The 21,924-nt window shown below is 32.2% G+C and overlaps 1 long non-coding RNA gene across 1 annotated transcript; it reads left to right on the plus strand.

Moving 5' to 3' along the window:
• Positions 1–956: 956 nt before the first annotated feature.
• On the plus strand, positions 957–20,671 carry LOC145297903 (uncharacterized). Its single transcript, XR_013870349.1, has 2 exons — positions 957–1,076; positions 18,421–20,671. It is a non-coding gene; the product is annotated as an uncharacterized LOC145297903 (long non-coding RNA).
• The last annotated feature ends 1,253 nt before the right edge of the window (positions 20,672–21,924 follow it).

Below are 21,924 nucleotides of genomic sequence, written 5' to 3' on the forward strand. Positions count from 1 at the left end.
ATCAGTGCGGCTAAGCAAGCAACTACCTTAAGCCAGGATCGAAACCCGTAGTCCATATGACGGTCACAGCTTCTAACCCTTATGCTATTTGGCTGCTGCTATGCAGGCAGTAAATTAACAATGTTTTAACATTGTCCAAATACCTAAGCTCAATTTGTTTACACAAAGAGCATCGCGTATATACATATATATATGTGTGTGTGTGTGTGTGTGTGTGTGTGTGTGTGTGTGTGTGTGTGTGTGTGTGTGTGTATATATATATATATATGTATATATGTATGTGTATATATATATATGTGTGTGTGCATATATATATATATATATATATATATATATATATATATATATATATATATATATAACTTAATGTTTTTGGTTTCGTTTTTACACTTGTTGAGCTTTCTTTGCGCCAGTGTTCGTAATTTTGTTAATGTCGCATTTCTCGTGTATGATTTTGCGTTTATTACCCCATTGTGAATGACTGAATTCTGAAACTTTAATAAGAACAAAAACGAATGTCGCATAAAAGCTGTGTTTGGTGACTTGATAAAAGCAGACACCTCGAATGAAACGTTTTAATGGGAGAAATACGAGTTATAAAATCTAGATCTTGTGAAAAGTGTGTTGCATGTGTACGTTAATGATTCTTCTTTGTATTAATACTAGGTACGTGCAAAATGATTAGCCGATGCTCAAAATGTATAATCATTTCGACCACTTCCTTTCCTTAAAAATTCACCAAAAATCAGAAAATTAACCAATTTTAATAAAAATTTTCAGTATTTATCAAATAATGATAACGGAATATAATGTGTGGTGTCGTGTTTCTGATATTTATATTAAATATAAACTAAAAATAAAAATGTGCCTATATATAAATGATAATAAACTTTAAAGAATAAAAATTATAATAATTAACCTTTTTTTCTGATTGGTCTAAAACTTTTTTTATTTGAAGCCGCCATAAAAAGAAATAAAAGAACTGCCATCTTTCAGCATAGCTAGAGAAAGCAATCATTCGTTTTGGGAAATTAGAAGAGCATCGTCACCCCACCCCCCGGGGCAGCTATACTCTGGTAAGTTGGCCTGTTATATCCTACATTTATTTGGATTTAATTTTTCAAGTTGGATCCAATTTTTGTGGTGCGTTAGTTTATTAACCATGAAGATACAGAACAGTAAAGAATGAATTTCTACATAACACCATTGTTCCAGCGCGGTTCGTGTTCTGCATAAGTGCCGAAGCGTGTTATGGTCCTTTCCTGATCCTGATGAACTCGATGAAAGAATCTGATCAAAATAAAATAAATACCTCCCTATTAAACAGACGTCTTTTCATTCCCACCCACATTAAAAATACAAAAATCTACGACACTCTTAATAGATTTGGTTTTCACTTGATACAAACAACTTCCACAGCAATAAAACAGACATTAAAAACTACCAAGCACTCTCCCAAAACCCTCACATTCAGCGTCGGTATATATTCCATCCCATGTAACGATTACCAACAAGCATACATAGGCGAGACACAGCATAAATTGAAACTGAGACTTTACGAACATAGACGAGATATAAGGAATGGTAACTAAATGCACTCTTTTGCCATTGTGCGGAACACGATCATTCATTTAATTTAGATCATGCGAAAATTATAAAATACGTGATATATAGAGCCAAAAGAAGACTTTTAGAGTCAGCACTAATATTAAACACGAATACTATTACGCAAAGAAAGGGCTTCTACCATTCAGCCCCTAGTATATGGGAAATAATAATCAAAGAACAAAATATAACGACAGATCCTGTTTAATTCATACTATTATCCCAAACCGTTTTTCCGTAAATAATTTAAACAAAATGAATAAGATTAGAGAGAAAAAAAGTGTATGTAGGTATTTAAATAACGTATTTTTAAAAGTGTATATATATAGACATTAAACAACCAAACCTTCCCATACACACAAATTTATAGTTTTTCTTCCAAATATGGGTATGGATTCTTACCCTGTTTGCTTTTCACTTATGTATGGTCTATGATCGTTTTCTTCTGCATTTTTCCTTTTAATATCCTGAAGATGTCTCCTGCAATAGGGACGAAACGTTGATCACCATTTTATAAATTCTTTCGGTTTTTCTTTTTTCAAAACAACATATATATATATATATATATATATATATATATATATAATTATAAAGCTCAAATGATCTTGTAACGATGTATGTAACCCACTTTCCGGTTTACAACATCCGTTTGCGCATGCGCGCATGACATGCGCACTGAAATATTAACGTTATTATTTCGAAATTATTATTTAACATGGGAAGAGTGAGCTTTAAAATAACTTAAACGTAATACAGAAATGAACGATGTAAAAAAAAAATTGTTTTAAAAAAGCAGATATATCAATTTGAATTTAATAAGTATTATGGTATCTGTTCAGTGCAGATTTACCTATAAGTATGGCCAACCACTTATAATTCAGTAAATGTAAAAAAAAATTTTCAAAACTATTCAATTATAATAAACGAAAGGACTCAGAAAAATCTATCTATATTTTTTTTCATTTTAATATACTTTCATAGAAATGTTTCTGTTATGTCAAAAAAACTATTTTCTTTACGTCACAAGTGTCACACTCATACATGAATTCCATAGATAATATAACATACTGACCCAACGGGTCACGGGTAGTCTAGTATATATATATATATATATATATATATATATATATATATATATATATATTCTCTTATAATATATACCAATCCTTATTTAAGAAGCTCAATGTAATTACAGACCAATATAGAGAATGAATCTAAAAAAACTATATTCCAAAATTCATGAGGTTGACCATCTTATGATTTATTCCTTTAATTCAATTGACTTTTTCAATCATTGACAGTATCTGTTTTGTAGCGCAAAATCAAGCACTTAATTATTATATCAATCAGTGAATCTATTATGCCCTAAACTCATCAGAAAAAAATAGCAACAATCAATCCGTCATAAGCAAATGAATATATATATATATATATATATATATATATATATATATATATATATATATATATATATAAATTCAGGCTGGAGATGTTTAAAAGTAGGGACTAATGAATACAACGAGGTTGTTAGATAGTGCTCGATAATAAGAGCTATATATATATATATATATATATATATATATATATATATATATATATATATATATATATATACTAGCAAAAGTACCCGTCGTTGACTGGGTTCAAAAACAGCCTACAGAAAATAGACTCTGATTTATGAAAGTATGATAGGTTATGAAAAGGAAGGGTTATAAATTTGGGTTGAATTTGGGGGTATCAAAACCAAAGCAAAATATGATGAAAGTAAAAATAAAATAGATAAACCCCATAATTTATTATACCATACCTGTTCACACTGAAACACTTATCACAATATTCTGTGGATCTATATTAAAAAACCTTGTTAAACTTTGTAACATATTTCCATTCTATGGAGGCCAGGCGCGAACGAACACCCCATAATTTTATTATACCATATTTCTTAAAACTGAAACATATTTATCAAAGTTTACTTACGCAGATACATATGAAAAGTCTTTATTAAAGTTTGTGCCTGTTTCCATTCTATGGAGGCCAGGCGCGAACGCAGACCCCACAATTTTATTATACCATCCCTATTTAAGTTAAAACATACTTATCAAAGTATTATTATGTACATCTATATCAAAAACACTTGTAAACTTTTTTTTTAATTTTAAAATTTTTAATTTCCATACTTTGTGGACCAGGCGCGAACTCAAATCCCACAATTTTATTGAACCACCGTTCTGCCAGATCAAACATACCGATTCCTGTGTCTCGACACATCTTCTATCATTATATGTAATCAGTTTTTAAAAATAGTCAACCATATAGGAGCCTATTCGTGACCAGACACACACACATTCAGCTTTATATTATATATATATATATATATATATATATATATATATGTGTGTGTGTGTGTGTGTACATACACATATATAAAAAAGACAAATTTGTAGTATTCCGAATTATACTGGGTTAATATAATTCAGTAGTTGTTCATATAACAATAAATTTAAGTCAAAAAGGAGAGATGGCTTAAAAGTAAGCTACAATATTATCATATTTCATAATTGAACATTCATATACTGTTTTAACAAAAACCAAGACTTCAAGAAATGGGTTGATAGCAACAAAAAGTGTATTTTATTGTAAGTTATAATTGTTTCAAGACCATTTCGACTAATTCAAACAATATATCGTTTGAAAATTTTCACAAGAACAGCCTTTCTTCAGACCTATTCAAGAAGAAACACTTTAACAATGAAAATTTAAGAAAAGAAACATTTCCTTTATGAGAAAAAGAAAACAAGCGGGAACACTTTACCTCTGTCGCATCCTTTGTAAAGTATTTTTTAAAGATTTATATACCTACTTACATATCTTTATTTATATACTTACTTACATATTTTTAAGTAGGTTGTAGTTTGCTTGAAGCATTGTTGAAGAAAATTATAAGATAAAATTAAATTACAATGCGCCAAATGCAGTGCATTATACATCGGAAGCACTACCAGATTGCTTCATCACCGCATTAAAGAGCACTTAAACACTACTGCTTCGTCGTTCTATAAACATATTCGCACTTGCATTAATTCAGAACCAGATTTTCACATCAACATTCTTGCTTCTTCAAGAAACGTAGGTCAACTTTGTATCCTCGAATCTTTAATTATTTCAAAAAATACTCCCACACTAAACAATAGACTGGAATTGAGCTCCGCTTTTATAATATAAGTTTAAAACATAAGGAAAACAATAATTAAAAAAAAAAAAAAAAAAAAAAAACCTTGCTTGAATAGTCATCTCCCTTGATTCACAAACGCAACAAGTATTTCAAACATCAACTGATTTATTTTAACGTTCTCCTAACGTCATTTTTTGTTCTATATTTCGCGGTATCACGTGGCAAACTCTGCGGCTACTTTTCCAATTTTGAACACTCTTCCGCTGTCTTCTCTTGAAAATGGACTAATAAGTCTGAAATATATTGAGATTTACAACACCATTGAATACAACAGAAAAAAAAATTACTGTTGTTTAGAGTTAAAATTTGTGTGAAAAAGAAAAAACAAACAACAAAAAAAAAAAGAAATTTATTTCTTTTGTGTGCATTTAATTTTACTCTATATAAAAAAAAAATCTCGCATTGTTCTTGGCTTTTAATTTTATCTTATAATTTACATATTTTTATATATATATATAAAAATTCAAACTAAATATCTTTTTAAAGATTTATATATCTACCTATTTTCGTATCTTTATTCATAAAACAAAAAACAAAAAAAAAACAATTTTAAATTAAATATCAAACGATGTTACCACTAATTACCTATGCTCATTAAATATGCTTTATTAATACGATTTATCGATTTCTTAAATTAGATTTCTATATTTCTTTATTTAATTAAACTTATTTTGTAAAAATATTTATTTTTTTAATTTTTTATTTTTTTCTTAATTTATTCCTTGTCCATTTTTGATTTTTAATTTTATTATTTTTTAGATCGGACTAATCAACTAAGTTAAATCATTACGAAACCACGTAAGTTTCGTATCGGGAATTTGCTCTGTTTTTTTGCAAAATTATCTGCATGCTTATTTATGCGATTTAGGACAGGTTTAAGTTTAAAACTTATTTAATAAGGAAATAAAGTCTAAACATTACTTTATATTTAGTTTATTTTCATTCTTCATTTAAAATTAAAGATCTCGATCTATTTATTATTTTTATCTTTTTTAATTTTCTATTTTTTTAATTATATATATGTGTGTGTGTGTGTGTGTGTGTGTGTGTGTGTGTGTGTGTGTGTGTGTGTGTGTGTGTGTGTGTGTGTGTGTGTGTTAAGATTTATGATTATCGGATGGTTTGGAAGTAGAGGGGAGATAATTCTGTAAGTCCAGAATTTTTTAAAATTAATAGAAGTTATAAGATACCAAAATACTAATAATTATTCCTAACGATAAAGGGGAAATAACCAGGGCCGTTCGGTGTGTCTAGTTTGGTAAATTCCTGATATTCATTTATGATTTATTTATTAATTCAACGGATCCAATTAGAACTATGCTAATTTATTCAAAATATAAGTTTTAAAAGCATATCTTAACCATGATACCATAAAGTAACCTACAACAAACCATAATTTGCTGAGGTTATGCATGGCTTCAATACAAAATAATTAAGGAATTAAGTTCTAAAATACTTATCCGATAGTAATACATGTCCCATTAATAAGCATTCTAATAGCAAAACTAATCTTTAGCTCCATGTACGTTTTATTTCAATGAAAGTTGGGTTTGTTTGTTTTTTTGGATTAAAACGGTTATAAATAGATTAATATCTAAAAGCTATAATTTTTCAAGTTTTACTGGTCCCAAAACAGTATCAATTAATTCCCATTCCTTTATTACTATTTTTTTTTTTTTTTTGCTAATTATTTGTTAAACTATTTTATTTATCTGGAAACAGTATCAACCACTTTGCTATGAATATGACTAAAAAAGTGTTACCAGTTTCGAGAAAGCATTGCTAATCCTTGTTAATCCTTATTATAAATCTAAATTTCTTATCTAGTAATCCATGGTTTTTATTTCTAGAATATGTTTATAATGTAGAATGTTGGGATCCAGATTTGCTTGCTAGATTTGAAACACTCATTACAACTAATTTACGTCATTCTTGGCTATTTAACGCTATATAAACTTTGGCTTTGCACCTAAGAACCTTTATTTTTCCCAGAATGTTTTTTTTATCTCAGCTACATTTAAGACGTGAGAGCAAAAATCTATTTCTGTGAAGACATCCCTGTATAGCATCCAGCCTTTTATTTAATATTTCTTCTTTAGAATTGACTATGTAGAAGGCTTCCAATAAACACAGATAGCACCTTTTTGATTTCCCAGGTCTATACTTACACCCCCCTATCTACTATTGACCATTTCAATTCAAAATCTTTTTTGTTTCTATGAAGACCCAATCACCTAACGCAGTTTTATTCCTCTTTTTATTTCTAATTATAATTCTTGTACCATCCCCCCTTCTATCATTAACACCTTCTCTATTAGTTTCCATCTCCGGTTCATTTTTGAAGGGTACAATATGGTTTCTGTATCTTTCTTTAAACGCGCACTCTGTGGCCCAAGATATACCTTCTTAATATTATCGGTCTTAATCTCACATTTGTACACTATTTCTGAGGTTAAGCATTTACCATCCATTGGACAGTGCCAGGTATTCTGCAGTTACAATTTCTCTCTAAGACATGTTCATCCGATGCTGATTCGTTATTATTAATTATTCTGCTTATTTTCCTGCTATTAGAGCTTATTATAGTGTTAGCTAAGTTGGCTATGTAAAGCTTATTATAGTGTTAGCTATGTAAATTCATTCTGGACTCACAGCATTATATTTCTTACATACTGCTCTGGTTACACATTGAGCTCTCTAGTCCGGTTTTTTCACCACTGATGAATTATATATATATATATATATATATATATATATATATATATATATATATATATATAATTTAAAGGAGATTAGAATAATAGTCTAAAGATTAAATTAAATTAAAAATCAGTTTCATAAGATAATTGACTTTGTTGTTGTTCCTTCTTATGAAACTGATTTTTAATTTAATTAAATTTTGATTTTTAAATTTAAAAAATTTTAAAACTTTTAAATTATAAATCACATTACTTAATATATATATATATATATATATATATAAAGGAGATTAGAATAATAGTCTAAAGAGCTAAGTGTATTTTAATGTAATAGTGAAATTACTAGTTTAATTAAAATACAGGAAATGCTCGTTGTAATTTAGATATATAATAAGCTCAATAGTTAAATGTCCTAGAGCTAATTCAATATTAAGTAATGTGATTTATAATTTAAAAGTTTTAAAATTTTTAAAATTTAAAAATCAAAATTTAATTAAATTAAAAATCAGTTTCATAAGAAGGAACAACAACAAAGTCAATTATCTGTACGATCGTTTCGGAAATCCGTGCTTTTTATTTGTGGTATACATGAAGTCACGTAGAATAATTATACATAGTTTTTTTGGTAAGCACGGTCTCCTCATCAGCAAATTTAGGAGGATTTCTATTGAATTGAAAAGACACCAAAAATAAACCTAGCATTAAAAGTAAGGCAGATGAATCTGAAAAATTGAAGTAAAAGGTTTGGATATAAAATTTATAAGAAAATTAATAAGGAAATTGGTATAGGTTAGAGATAGAAATGAGTAGAAAAAATATATATATTTTTGAATTTACATAATAAATTTGATTTAAAAATATATAGATATATAATTACCTTTTGGTTTTTCTTTTTTTGAAATCAGGAACTGTATTTAAAGTAGTCATTTAGATGTTTGCTATAGCTTTTTATTTTATTGAATGATGAATTTTAAAAGGGCGACGCTCGTGCAGTAAATTGTTTCCGTTAGCGTATTTTGATTTAGAGACGCTACAGTTAATATCTATAGAGAGAGAGTTTTTTTTTTTTTTTTTTTTTGCAAGTTTTTAAGGGGAGATAATTGTCATAATATAATTATATATGAGAGAGAGAGAGAGGGAGAGAGGTGTTAGATAAATAGATAGATAGATAGATAGAAGTCTTGGTCATTTCTTTAAATTTCTGTGTGGTGTCTAATCTCTGAACTGATGAAGAAACTTTATTCCAATAAAATAATGTATTTTCTCAGAAACAACAGATTGTGCGTTGATGTTGAATTCTTCGACCTTATGTAAATGATTTTTACATTGAAATATATTTACCTTTTGGATTACTTTGGACCATCTTCCAATTACGTGATTCCCTTGGATTTTACTTGTGGAAATAGAAACTTAACCAACTTTTTGGGATTTTAATTTATGGATTATACCGTTATTGGATATTTTACCCTTCACCAGATATCCATTCACGTGAAATCACCTTTTTCCTCACAATATTCCATCTGTTTGTATTATGCATTGTATTCTTCAGCGGCCATCTTTTTACGTGCACACGCGCCATAAACAAATACACGCACCATAAACAAATACACGCACGTAAAAAAGATGGCCGCCAAAGATTACAATGCATAATAAAACTTTTTATATCTTGATAACTGCTTATTTCTGCAAAATTTCAATGCGATTTTCGTATTCAGCATAGTCGTAAACCATTTCAAGTCATCATTTAAAAGAAAATTGACGAGATGGACCTAATCTAAAAATTTATCAATAATTTTTCATCCCGTACGTCTCCCGATACATTGCTTCGTCAACATGCAACCATTTTATATCTCCCGAAGACACTTCCGTATTTAGAAAAAAAAAAAAATGAGTGACCGATTTACCAGAACGTGGTAACTAAAAAGTGAGTACCCCTTTCAAATGTTGAAATGATTTTTTTTTTTTTTCAATTTTTTTTCATAATCTGGTTAGTGTTCAATCAATAATAATCCAGTGAAAAAATTTCAAAAAACCTATCAGTATAGAAACTCCACCACATAAGTAAATAAATAAAAAATGTTACGTGTGCATGCGTTAGGCTTGACTAGGGGGAGTACTAAGAGAACGACCATTAAATAATTCTGGGGGTCGCCATGGAACTCAACGCCCAAGGAGTACCAAAATAGTTTTCATGATCTGAAGAAATTTTTTTTTTCGAAAAGTGGGTGATCACTTTTCCATGTAAATTTAACTTAAAATAACCACCCACTTTCTGGCCACCTTAGGAAGGGGCATTTATTTTCGTGTTTATTGGCTTAAAGGTTTTTTGACAAGGCAGTTTGGTACGCAAATGCATATTTAACAGTTTTCGTTTATGCTCACGCATAGCATAAACAAAGGTTACGTTTGTGAAATGGAAAATAGTCCCAGAGTTCAGGGGTTAATACCATGCAAAAGAAATCAAACAAAAAACTTTTTAGCCAAGAAACACACAGAAAAAAGAAAAAAAAAATAGCATCCACTTTTTTTTCTATCGAATTCATTTGCTGTTTTTATTGAAAACTGTTTTCCCCCGAATTTTTGATATAATTTTCCATTAAGTGCATCTCACGTTCGTAAATAAAAAAATTTTTTTTGTAGATTTTGGTGTGCTAAAAACGAATCTGCAAACCGTTTCCGTCGCAAAAAAATAGTTTTTATGATATGAAGAAATTACTTTTTCGGAAAAGTGGCGATCACTTTTCCATGTAAATTTAACTTAAAATGAGCACCTACTTTCTAGCCACCTGAGAGAGGGGGGATTTTTTCCCATGTTTATTGCATAGCGTAAACGAAGGCTACGGCTGTGAAATGGAAAATAGTCCCAGAGTTCCGGGGTTATTACCATGCAAAAGAAATCAAACAAAAAACGTTTTAGCCAAGAAACACAGAAAAATGCCCCTCTCTCAGGTGGCCAGAAAGTGGGTGCTCATTCTAAGTTAAATTTACATTGAAAAGTGATCACCCACTTTTCGAAAAAGTAATTCATGAATATCATGAAAACTTTCTTTTTGCTACGGAAACGGTTTGCAGATTCGTTTTTAGCACACCGAAATCTACAATAAAATATTTTGTTATATATGAACGTGAAACAGGCCTTAAAGTAAAATAATACCGGATTTTTTGGAGCAGATTTGTCGTTTAGTTGTACAAATATCCTCAAACCAGGTAATCACTAAAAGGGAATTTTTAAAAGTCGTCCCCTGTATCGAGCAAAAGTTTAAAACCACCGATTATATGCCAGCCTACGTCATGGTAACATATATTGAGTGAGTTCCTAACAGTATTTTGTATAGTTTAAACTCATTTTCCCAAAATTTCCCCAAACTTAACGTGTTCGATACAGTCTGCCGCCATTTGTATTTTTCAGATATACCGATAAACATTGAATGTTTTTGAACCGATTATACATTACATAAAAACACTAAAATCTTATCCAGTTAGGTAGAACACTTACTTTTCTTGCCTTTGATAACATTTATTTGTTATATATTTATTTTTTGACGACTTCTTTGTATCTGTGTTTAGTAATACAAACCCTTTTCATTTAATGTAACATTTAGTCGGCTCGAAAAACAGTGTTTATCAGGGTATTTGAAAGCTACAAATGGTGGTGGACACTGTTGATTACTTTAAGTTAGAGAAAGTGAGTTAAAACTAAAAAAACTATACAAAATACTGTCAGAAACCCACCGATTATGCCAGCCTATGTCATGGTAACATATATCCGGTAAGTTTCAGACACTGTTTTGCATAGTTTTTAGTTTTCAACTTACTTTCCCAAACTTAACATATTCAACAGAGTCCGCGACTATTTCTGTTTTTTGAGCCAATTAAACATTTTACATTACATAAAAACACTAAACAATTATCCAATTAGGTAGAAACGTAACTTACCTTACCTTTGCTTTCATTTATTTGTTTTTGGACAACTTTTTCGAATTTGTGTAAAGTAACCCCCCCCTTCCCCCACCATCAACCAAATATTAATTACTAACTCACATTTTTGTAAAACGACAACAAAAATAAAAACATTTAGCGTTTCAACATTTTTGCTACGTTCAGCTTCATCCACTGATTGTTGGGCAAGTCCAAACCATGAATGATTGACAGAAACTCCCGAGGATCCAGATCAAATTCTGCAAGAGTACCATTTTTTTTTCATTTCGCCTTCTTTTTCATTTTTTGCAGTGGATTGCTGTACTAATATAAGAAACATGCATTTTCTCTTTTTATTAAATTTTTCCATTACACCAAATTGAGCCACTGCAATGCGTGGCAGGGTACAGCTAGTATATATATATATATATATATATATATATATATATATATATATATATATATATATATATGTGTGTGTGTGTGGGTGTATATATATATATATATATATATATATATATATATATATGAGCAAACAGTTAATAAAATATGTTAAAAAACACTTTGAAATGAGTTAAAAACATATTTAATCTGAAAAGGAAACACTAGATAAATGGATAGTCCTTAATCCGCAGAGTTTCGAAGAAATACTTTCCTTCTCATCAGAGGGTAGGAATTAGCAAAATGCGGGATCGGATTTTGCATGCAGAAGTATTTGATGAAACAACAAGTAAGTCAAAGATCTTACTTGAAAACAAAAAAAGTGAAGCAGAGGAAATATGGTAAAGAAAAATGTGATTACACATGAATGGATAGTCTGGTAGAAGATAAAAAATCCAGTGACGGTAAAATCCAAATGTAAAACTTCAAGAAAGTTAAAAGAATTTCCATTTGTACAAGTAAAATCCAAGGAAACCCCGTAATTGGAAGATGATGGTCCATAATAATCCAAAGGCAGAAATCCATGGAATAATTCACAAAAATGTATACAAGGAAAAAAAGAAAAGATTCCAATAATATTAATAAAAGAAAAATAAGATGTGCTTTTCACTCTACTTCCGAGACATAAATATAAATAATAAAGATCTGGGAAGAGAAAAAAAAAAAAAAAATATATATATATATATATATATATATTGAAAATTGCAGCAATATCTGTATGAAAAATGTGACATAATTTTGGTTACAGATAGATCTCAATTCTCGTTTATAACATGTTGCAGATGCTGTGCGCTGAATAAAGTGCAAGGGCCAAAGTAAATTGTCCAATTAAGCTTTAATTGCCAAGGCATATCCTCTGATGGTAATGATGACCAATGATATACAGCCATAACATGGAAAGGACACATTTGCAAATTGCAGTTATTCCACTAGTTACACAATCTAATGTCTAATGTACGCAATTACCGATTGTTCTCAATTGCTCATTACCAAAGCCTTTTATTCCGGCAAAGTATTAACTAACCAAAAATGCACCAAGTCTCTTCTAGCTCACCTCTCTCCCCTGCAGATATCAGATATCAGTTGGAGGACGAGATTAAATCACAGACTACACAAGTCGAAATCGTTGTGGATCTTTTATATTCAAATAGTATTAGGAAAAGTTTGAAAATACAATTTCCTTTCCCCCCTTTAACTGTCGGTAAAATAGGGCATTGTGTTCCTTTAATCGTTTGTTATATGTATTAAATAAAACAGACAGAAGTCTTTGTCTAATGCAAAGCAACAAAACTTTTTGGCTAAAACGTCAAGCAGATGTTCGCTAGTCACAAGTTGAGTCGAGTAGAGTTCGTTGTTCACAGCACGAGATAAACGTCGACGTTCTCTATTCGCATGTCTTAAATGCTTCTCCCACTCCTCCCAGCGACTCGTTTTTTATAATGTTTCGGGCACACCTAATTTGAATATACTACACGAGATTGCTAGAGATCTACGCGTGACCAGAGGCTTTAAAAGACGACAGCCGCCATCTCGGGCCGCTTTTTTTTTCTTTTTTCTGTCTTCTGTCTGTTTTCTGTCTGCCGAGAGATTCTCGCCCATTTCTGAGATAGGTCCTCTCTATGTCTATCACACTCCTGATCACAGAAATGGCAATGGGGTGGTGATCGCCATCGCCGGGTGCTTCTCCGAAGGGGGACGATGCATGCCTATTCTTCGCTTAAGCTCTCGTCTGCGGACTGGAGGTTGAAGAATACCGCTTTTGCTGGGAGACTACTGATATCAGAGTCACCTTCTGAGGAAGCTCCCGTGAACCAGAGCGATGTCTCACTGGTCCCTGACTTGGAATCAGACTCGCTCCCATTGTTCACAGGTAGCAGCGATTGTGTTGTCGGCTGTAAGTTCTTAATGTGACAGGGCACACCGCCGACACACACTGCTTGCTTGCTGATCACTTTACGTCCAGTTTTCCTTTTTCCCAGTGAATGGATGCCGGGTCGATGGATTAGCAAGCCACGCAGCTCTCAACCACTCTATTACTTCAGGGTCATCCAACTTGACAAAATACAAGGTTCGCTTGATCCCTTGACGTCCACTTTGGTGGTGGACTTCCTTGATTCGATCAAACTGAGCAGAACACACGGCTGTGGCACAGGCCGGTTGTATAGGTTCGATGGTTCTTCTAGTGGCATCAATCCATCTGCCGGGAACTCTTGTTAAACAATCGACCTTGTTCAAGCTGGATCTGACCAGGGAGATTTCCATTGACAGCGTATATTCTTCTTTGATCCTCATGATGGTATCAAGCCGCCGTCGGATAAACATCTTGCTTGTAGCTTTAGCTTTATTCTGGCACTCCCGTTAAGGGTGTCTAAAATCTACTTGTGGATGCAGACAGACTCTGTAAACAGCCACAGTGTAGTCGACTTCCAGAGGATCGCCAAGTTTATCTCCTTGATGACAGCATCAAGCTCTGCCAGGTTTATATGCTGAGAGTCCCATTCTGGGCGTAACCAGCAGGCATCTTCCACCATGACCCCATCATGGACTATTGATACGCCCGTGGCAAGAGAGCTCACATCAACCCACACACTCAGGTCCCTGCTGCCGATGTACCATCTGCCTCATGCAGGGTGCTCCTTGCGCACTCTGGTGAGGACTTCCTTCAGCATTGTGTTGTGAGGGGCGTCATGTACCACATCGTCCCATCCAGTGGTGACCTCAGATGCTCTCCTCTTTATGAACGCCACTGCAACATGAAGCCAGCCGCCCACAGGGAGGTGCCCAACCAATTTTCTGCACCAAATAAATACGTTTCTTTGCATGACATTTACCCGTTTCCAATGCAGGACGCCATCTTCTCCCCAGACCTGTAAACCGAGCACCCGTGCGCCATCCTGTAGTCTCTCCAGCTCCTTACTGAAAAGTCCAAAGTTGCAGAGATGCTACTCTACACGCATCGTGTATACAACCCCTTCATTCACGTACACGTCATCAATGTATTCAGATGTTGCCTGCCTTACGTGCTCATCCAATGCCAGAATGGTGTCAACAATCGTTTGCATAATTGATGGTGCCACGTTGAGTCCGAACCCCATACAGGTTAAGCAGTATCTCTTCCCCTTAACCAGAACTGTCTGATAAGGACATAGTGACTGGTGTACACGCACTTGAAGGTATGTCTTCCGAAGATCAAGTATGCACACATTAGACACTGCTTGCCGCCATTCCCGTAATTTATCAGCGCACACGTCTGCGCAGTCCGTAAAGGGGTCCACGTGTTTGTTTAACTCCCGCACTGGTCTCACTTTTTGTTTGTTTGGCTGGATGACCGCCATTAGTGGGATGAAACACTTTGGAGGCCCCAATGCCGTCTCAGGATAAGGAACCAGCCATCCATTGTCGATCCAGGTCTGTAGTTCCCTATCATACTCTACGCGAGCTCCGGGTGAAATCCTGTACTCTGGCACTCTATTGAACAAATTCTCTGGCGGTTGTTCGTCCAACCACTTCCAAGCCACAGTCTAGGACTTTGTGCACTGGTCAAACTCCGCACAAAAATCTACAATTGCATCCATTCCTAAGAGTAAATCATACCCAAGTAGCTTGCTGTCCATAATCAGAGCTTGCACGGCTACTTCAGGCTCACTGCTGATGCTTATGTGAATGACACCTTCTCCGCAAGAGGACAACCAGTTCCCGCATACAGTCAGCACCGGAGTTCTCGTCATTTTCCAAGTATCGCAACGTTCTTTGCACACAAGTGTCTGGGCACAACCCATGTCCACAAGCACGTGGCACTCACGCCCATTAATACGTACGCTCACTGCAGGTAGCACCTTGTTTAATGACGATCTGGGGAGAAGACTGGCGCTGTAACTTCCTCCCCTAGCCCATTTCCCAGACAGGTGCGAGCCAGGTGTCCCGGTTTTTACATTTGTGACACCGCGGGCCGCTAGGCTTCTGGGTCATTGACCACGACAAAAGGCAATTATGGGCCTAATGGTTTGGGCCCCCGCATCTGAAGCAGTTAACACTTCTGGTGTTCTCGCTAACTGTAGGCAGTGGTGTAGGTGCACATGCGGCCTCTCGAGGTTGCACCACAGCAATGACCTCCTCATCTCTGGTATCCATCAGCAAGGCACAAGCCCTCTCAACCAGCTCTTTCAATGACAGCTTTTCCATTCGGGTTGAGGCTCACAAAAGTCCCTTTGCATGGCATGGCAATCCATTCACGAAGGCTCCCTTTATCCAACAATCTGGTGGCATTTCACCTACAAGGCGTGCTAGCCACTGCAAATCCATCAAAAACTCATCCACAGTCTCCCCTGGCCATAGACGGCGGGCAATGAACTGTTCCAATGTCTTAAATTCATCCTTGTCACTTATGTTTTCCTTCGCATTCCGCTGTCAACTAACCCTGTTACTCCAACTGTTCTATATCTACGAACTCAAGAACTCTCATCCATTTTCTTTCAACGTGGCCATACCACCAGAGTCCCCTTTTCTACACATCTGTTGATACCGTCCAAATGTAATCTTCTTCTGAGACTGCAAGACTAACATTGCATATCCATCATATTGTTCTTATATCGTTTCTCTACACGCAACGAATATCCTCAACTCTCACGGGACAATTTTCACGTCCACAGCTAATCATACTACATATGCATATTCTGAAAAAAATTAGATTTTTATAATTCAATTCCGGAAAAATGTCATTGTTTCTGGAGTATAGAATGATTACAAACTTCAGCTTTTCAGTGTCTGGGTTTGGTGTTGATAGGAACTTTGTCTAATATTGTAATAATTTTAATAATTGTCATGATAATAATAATAATAATAATAATAATAATAATTATAATTATTATTATTATTATTATTATTATTATTATAATGATTTTCCAAATAATAAAATAATAAATTTTCATAATGTTCTTCATAAAAATAATAATTTTAATAATATTAATAATTGTAATAATAATAAACATTTTAATACTGATACTAATAATAATGCTAATAACAATATTAATAATTATAATAATAATAATAATCATTTTAATATGAATAATAATAGTAATAATAAAAATTATAATAATAATTTTAATAATATTAATAATTGCTATAATAATAATAATCACTTTAATATTAATAATAATAGTAATAATAAATATTATAATGATAATTTTAATAATATTAATAATTGTAATGATAATAATCATTTTAATAATAATAATAATAGTAATAATAAAAATTATAATAATAACTTTTATAATATTAATAATTGTAATAATAATAATAATAATAATAATAATAATAATAATCATTTTAATATTAATGATAATAGTAATAATAAAAATTATAATAATAATTTTAATAATATTGATACTTGTAATGATAATAATCATTTTAATAATAATAATAATAATAATAATAGTAATAATAAAATTATAATAATATTTTTTATAATATTAATAATTGTAATAATAATAATAATAATAATAATAATTTTAATATTAATAATAATAGTAATAATAAAAATTATAATAATAATTTTAATAATATTGATACTTGTAATAATAATAATCATTTTAATAATAATAATAATAATAATAATAATAGTAATAATAAAAATTATAATAATAATTTTAATAATATTAATAATTGTAATGATAATAATCATTTTTATTATAATAATAATAATAGTAATAATAAAAATTATAATAATAATTTTAATAATATTGATACTTGTAATAATAATAATCATTTTAATAATAATAATAATAATAATAGTAATAATAAAAATTATAATAATAATTTTTATAATATTAATAATTGTAATGATAATAATCATTGTAATAATAATAATAATAATAGTAATAATAAAAATTATAATAATAATTTTAATAATATTAATAATTGTAATGATAATAATCATTTTAATAACAATAATAATAATGATAATAATAATAATAATATTAATAATTGTAATGATAATAATCATTTTAATAATAATAATAATAATATTAATAATTGTAATGATAATAATCATTTTAATAACAATAATAATAATGATAATAATAATAATAATATTAATAATTGTAATGATAATAATCATTTTAATAATAATAATAATATTAATAATTGTAATGATAATAATCATTTTAATAATAATAGTGTAAAAATATATTTTGGTATGTTTATATTTTATCACTCATAAGTGGAGGGTCGCAGTTTTGCAATGTATAATGACACAGACTGACGACGTGGTTGAATAAAATTTGAATCCAAATCGGTTCCATAACACCATTTTCACTTATGGATGTTCGCAACCTTTATGTGGATCCTTTGTGAGCACCTGATTCTAAAATGAGCCAATATACCAATAAAAGAATCAAGCCATTTAAAAATGTCGCGCAATGCTGCTTCATGCAAATAAATAAATCGACTTATATGTTATTATTATTTTTTTGTTTTGTTAATCCTTTCAGATGAGGCTTTATAATTTGTGTATTCATTCTTTTGCAGTGGAAAGAGGTGTTGAGTTTCTACGGTTCCAGGTGAACATTGTCTGAAGATATCGGTTTCAATCCTGCCCAAACAGAGGATTATTTGGTGAAACAACAACTATGGAAGGCAGTAATTACTGAAAATAAGTTACAAGATTTAGCATTCCTAATCCGTCGCCGTTAATCATCTGAAGAAGACCAGAGGATGAGTTGGCTGAAACGTGATCAAATAACCAAAACTATGAGGATGAGGATAACAGTACACAAAAGAGTGAATACGCAAATTTCTAATCGATAGTTTAAAGGCTTAAACAACTGTGAAATCTATCCTGGAGTTTTTCAGTCAAATTCAGTAGAAATAAGAGTGGTATTGGCGGTGAAACGGGCAACAACACTAACGGTCTTGGAGTGCCAAATTCGAATCCATTTATTTTCATAGCACCATTTTTATTTATAGATGTTGGCAACCTTCACGTGTTTCTTCCTGTGACGCCTTGATTCTAAAGAGAATCAGGAAATCAATACGAACAACTGAATCAAGAAAGTAAAAAAAAAAAAGTTGTATTTTTTCCTTTTTAACCGCCATGGGAGATATGATTGGAAATACTAAAGTAATCTGGTCACTGTTATTGTTGTTGAGCATGATTCATTTATTTCGAATGAATCAGATGATTATTGTTGGCATTCGTTTCCCCGATATCTTTCTAGTAAATTTTTCTTTTTTTTTTTTCTAAAAAGACATCGGGTAGTTATGGAAGAAATCATATAAAGGTGGTCAACATCTCTAAGTGAAAGTGTTTCTGAGGAACGAACTGGATTCGAACTTGGCACACCCACTGTGTCAGTCCATGTCGTTAACCACTTAGCCACCGTCACTTCCCTGACGGTGTTGATGAGCGTTGTTTAAACGACGTCCCTACTTCGCCATTTCCTTAATATTTGGATTCTTTCTTTAACCTTTTTTTTTTTTTGCTTTCTCTTCATGCATTTTCTGTCGCATTCCTTTCCCTAACATGCAAATGAACCACTTATAAAAAGAAAATATCTGTGCGAGCGTTATTTTATTTGACAAGCTTCAATCTTTATTCATCTTACCCGGTGGGTATTACATAACCAGTGTCAAATAAGTGCTATTAAATCAGATGATTATTGTTGATATTCGTTTCCCTCGATACCTAATTTTGGCCTATAACCTTCTCCATGACATTTACGACCTCTCTATATTCTCTTTATCCCGGCACCCAAACGTGGACTGTGATGACACGACCTGAAGCTGTTTCATCGGTGATTTCTGCTAAACCGACGCAAAGCTGCATTTTCCATCAGCATATCGACTCCTTGGAATAGACTATCGCTTGAGGTTGTCACTGCACCAACAACGGATCAGGTCAATACGAAGTTAGACAGGTGCTGGTCAACTGTATTCTCAACAGTCTAAATTCGCAGCGCTCCTTATTCCCTCTATGTTCGCTTTCATTCGTTTTTTGTTTTTTTTTTGTTTTGTTTTTAATTCTCTTCCTGCGCCCTTCCTAACCGCGACGAAATATGCAATGGTTTAACCTATGTCGAATAAATTGAATTGAACTGAATTGAATAAACGCTTTCTAGTTAGAATTCTTTCTAGAAAGGCATTACGTACTTACATGAGAGACAATGTGAATATTGCCAACATCCTAAGTGAACGTGTAGCAATCATGAATAAAATAAAGATTAATTTTCTCTCGCGAATGCATGTGCTAAGTGATTTGGCCACACACGGATCCATCAGCTTGTGGGGTGCATTGGTTTCATCTCTCCTTTAGAACTTCTTCGGCCTCTTTGAGAATCACGTCCAGTCAGCAGAGAGAACGCAACAAGCATCGATGAAAGACCCCCTCTCTCTCTCTCTCTCTCTGTCCACTGGTCGTTCCAATATAGACGATCTTTGCCCGAAGATAACTGCTGGCATTCGACAGCTCAAAAAAACCTTCAAGTCTTTCTTTTCTCTGACACTGCTCAACTTTATGCTGCTGAAATCAACTTTTTTGCTGTTATTTTGAAAGAGGTTTTGTTTTTCCTTCCATACTGCGTTTCGTTTACTGATATATAGAAATGCATCTCACATTTGTTTCTGCCGATGATCTAATAACGTGTATTGTAAACAAAATTAATAGTTACTGATGGCTAATTTCTTAGTTTACTAATGTAAACTGTACACACACACACACACACACACACACACACACACACACACACACACACACACACATATATATATATATATATATATATAGTATAAAAATATTTATACGGCAATTAAATTACACAGAGATATCTATAATACTTAGTATGATGCTTCCTTGCAGAGATGAAACGTGGACGTCTCTGTGTAGCTCAATTTCCAAGACAAACTAACATGGAAAGTGGTACATGATATAACATACAAAGGAGAACAACATAGATTAGAGCTAAAGAAATAATACATTACTGTCCTAATACAATCAGAAAGATGCATGCGTTGCCAAGATCGTAGATAAAAAAAAATACGTGAACAAAGTATAAGTAAATATTACTTATTTCGTTGAGCTGTTCTGGGAGTCTATGCAACTACTATCAGAAAAGGCACCTAACGACACAGTATCAAGATTTGTTAAGGCTATGCAAAGATGAAAATCTAAAGATATATGGAATAAACATGTTGACACACCGGTTTTCGTCAGATCACAGAAGTTAAGCCATGTTGAGCCTGGGAATTTCAAGATGAGTGATCACTTAGGAATATCAGGTATTGAAATAAAAAAAAAACTGCAAAAATTAACGTCGCCATTTCCCCTGACTAGACTATTCTGGATTTAATATTCCACAGAAACTTTTTTTTTCTTTGGAAAACCCCAGCTCAACCAGGTACTTGAAAGGTGAAAAAGTAGTCAAATTATATCGAAAGACTTTAAAAGAAGAATCAAACAATTTAGATACTAAATAAAATGAACAAAATATATATAAGGCTGTCTGTCTCTCTGCCTCTCTCCATATTTTCAAACTCTATCTCTTCCGAAATTAAAAGTCGCAGAGCGGCGCTAGCGGCTTCAAATGATTGGATTTTTATGGACCGTTCTTTGATGGGTCTTTAGCCAGTTGAAATAGTTTTTAAGGGGTCAAAAATTGGTCAAAATTGAAAACATCGTTATACATTTTGTACATTCAGCTTAGTTTATTTTTTAATTTTTAATCAGTTCATATGTGTGCCACGTTTGTACAGCTGTGACGTCACCAGCTTTGACTGTTACAGTTTTGCTTTTGGTTTCGATTCTCGCTGATGGTACCCAAATACTTTTTTTTTTTACTTTTGAAATCACGATTCTATAATAATATATACGAAATCTGGACAAATGAAAATATCATATTTAAGCGTTTTTCACGACTGGGCAAAGCCCTCCACCTCCACCGCTGGTATATAAAAAAAAATCTGCAGTTAATGTTCTTTGCAAAATGAAAAATGTTCAAACAGATTTCCAAAAGATTATTTGCATTTTCTCAGTGCACT

The sequence above is a fragment of the Euprymna scolopes genome, chromosome 18, assembly GCF_053919585.1.
Source record: "Euprymna scolopes isolate OS-2025 chromosome 18, ASM5391958v1, whole genome shotgun sequence".
In the NCBI taxonomy this organism is placed as follows: domain Eukaryota; kingdom Metazoa; phylum Mollusca; class Cephalopoda; order Sepiida; family Sepiolidae; genus Euprymna; species Euprymna scolopes.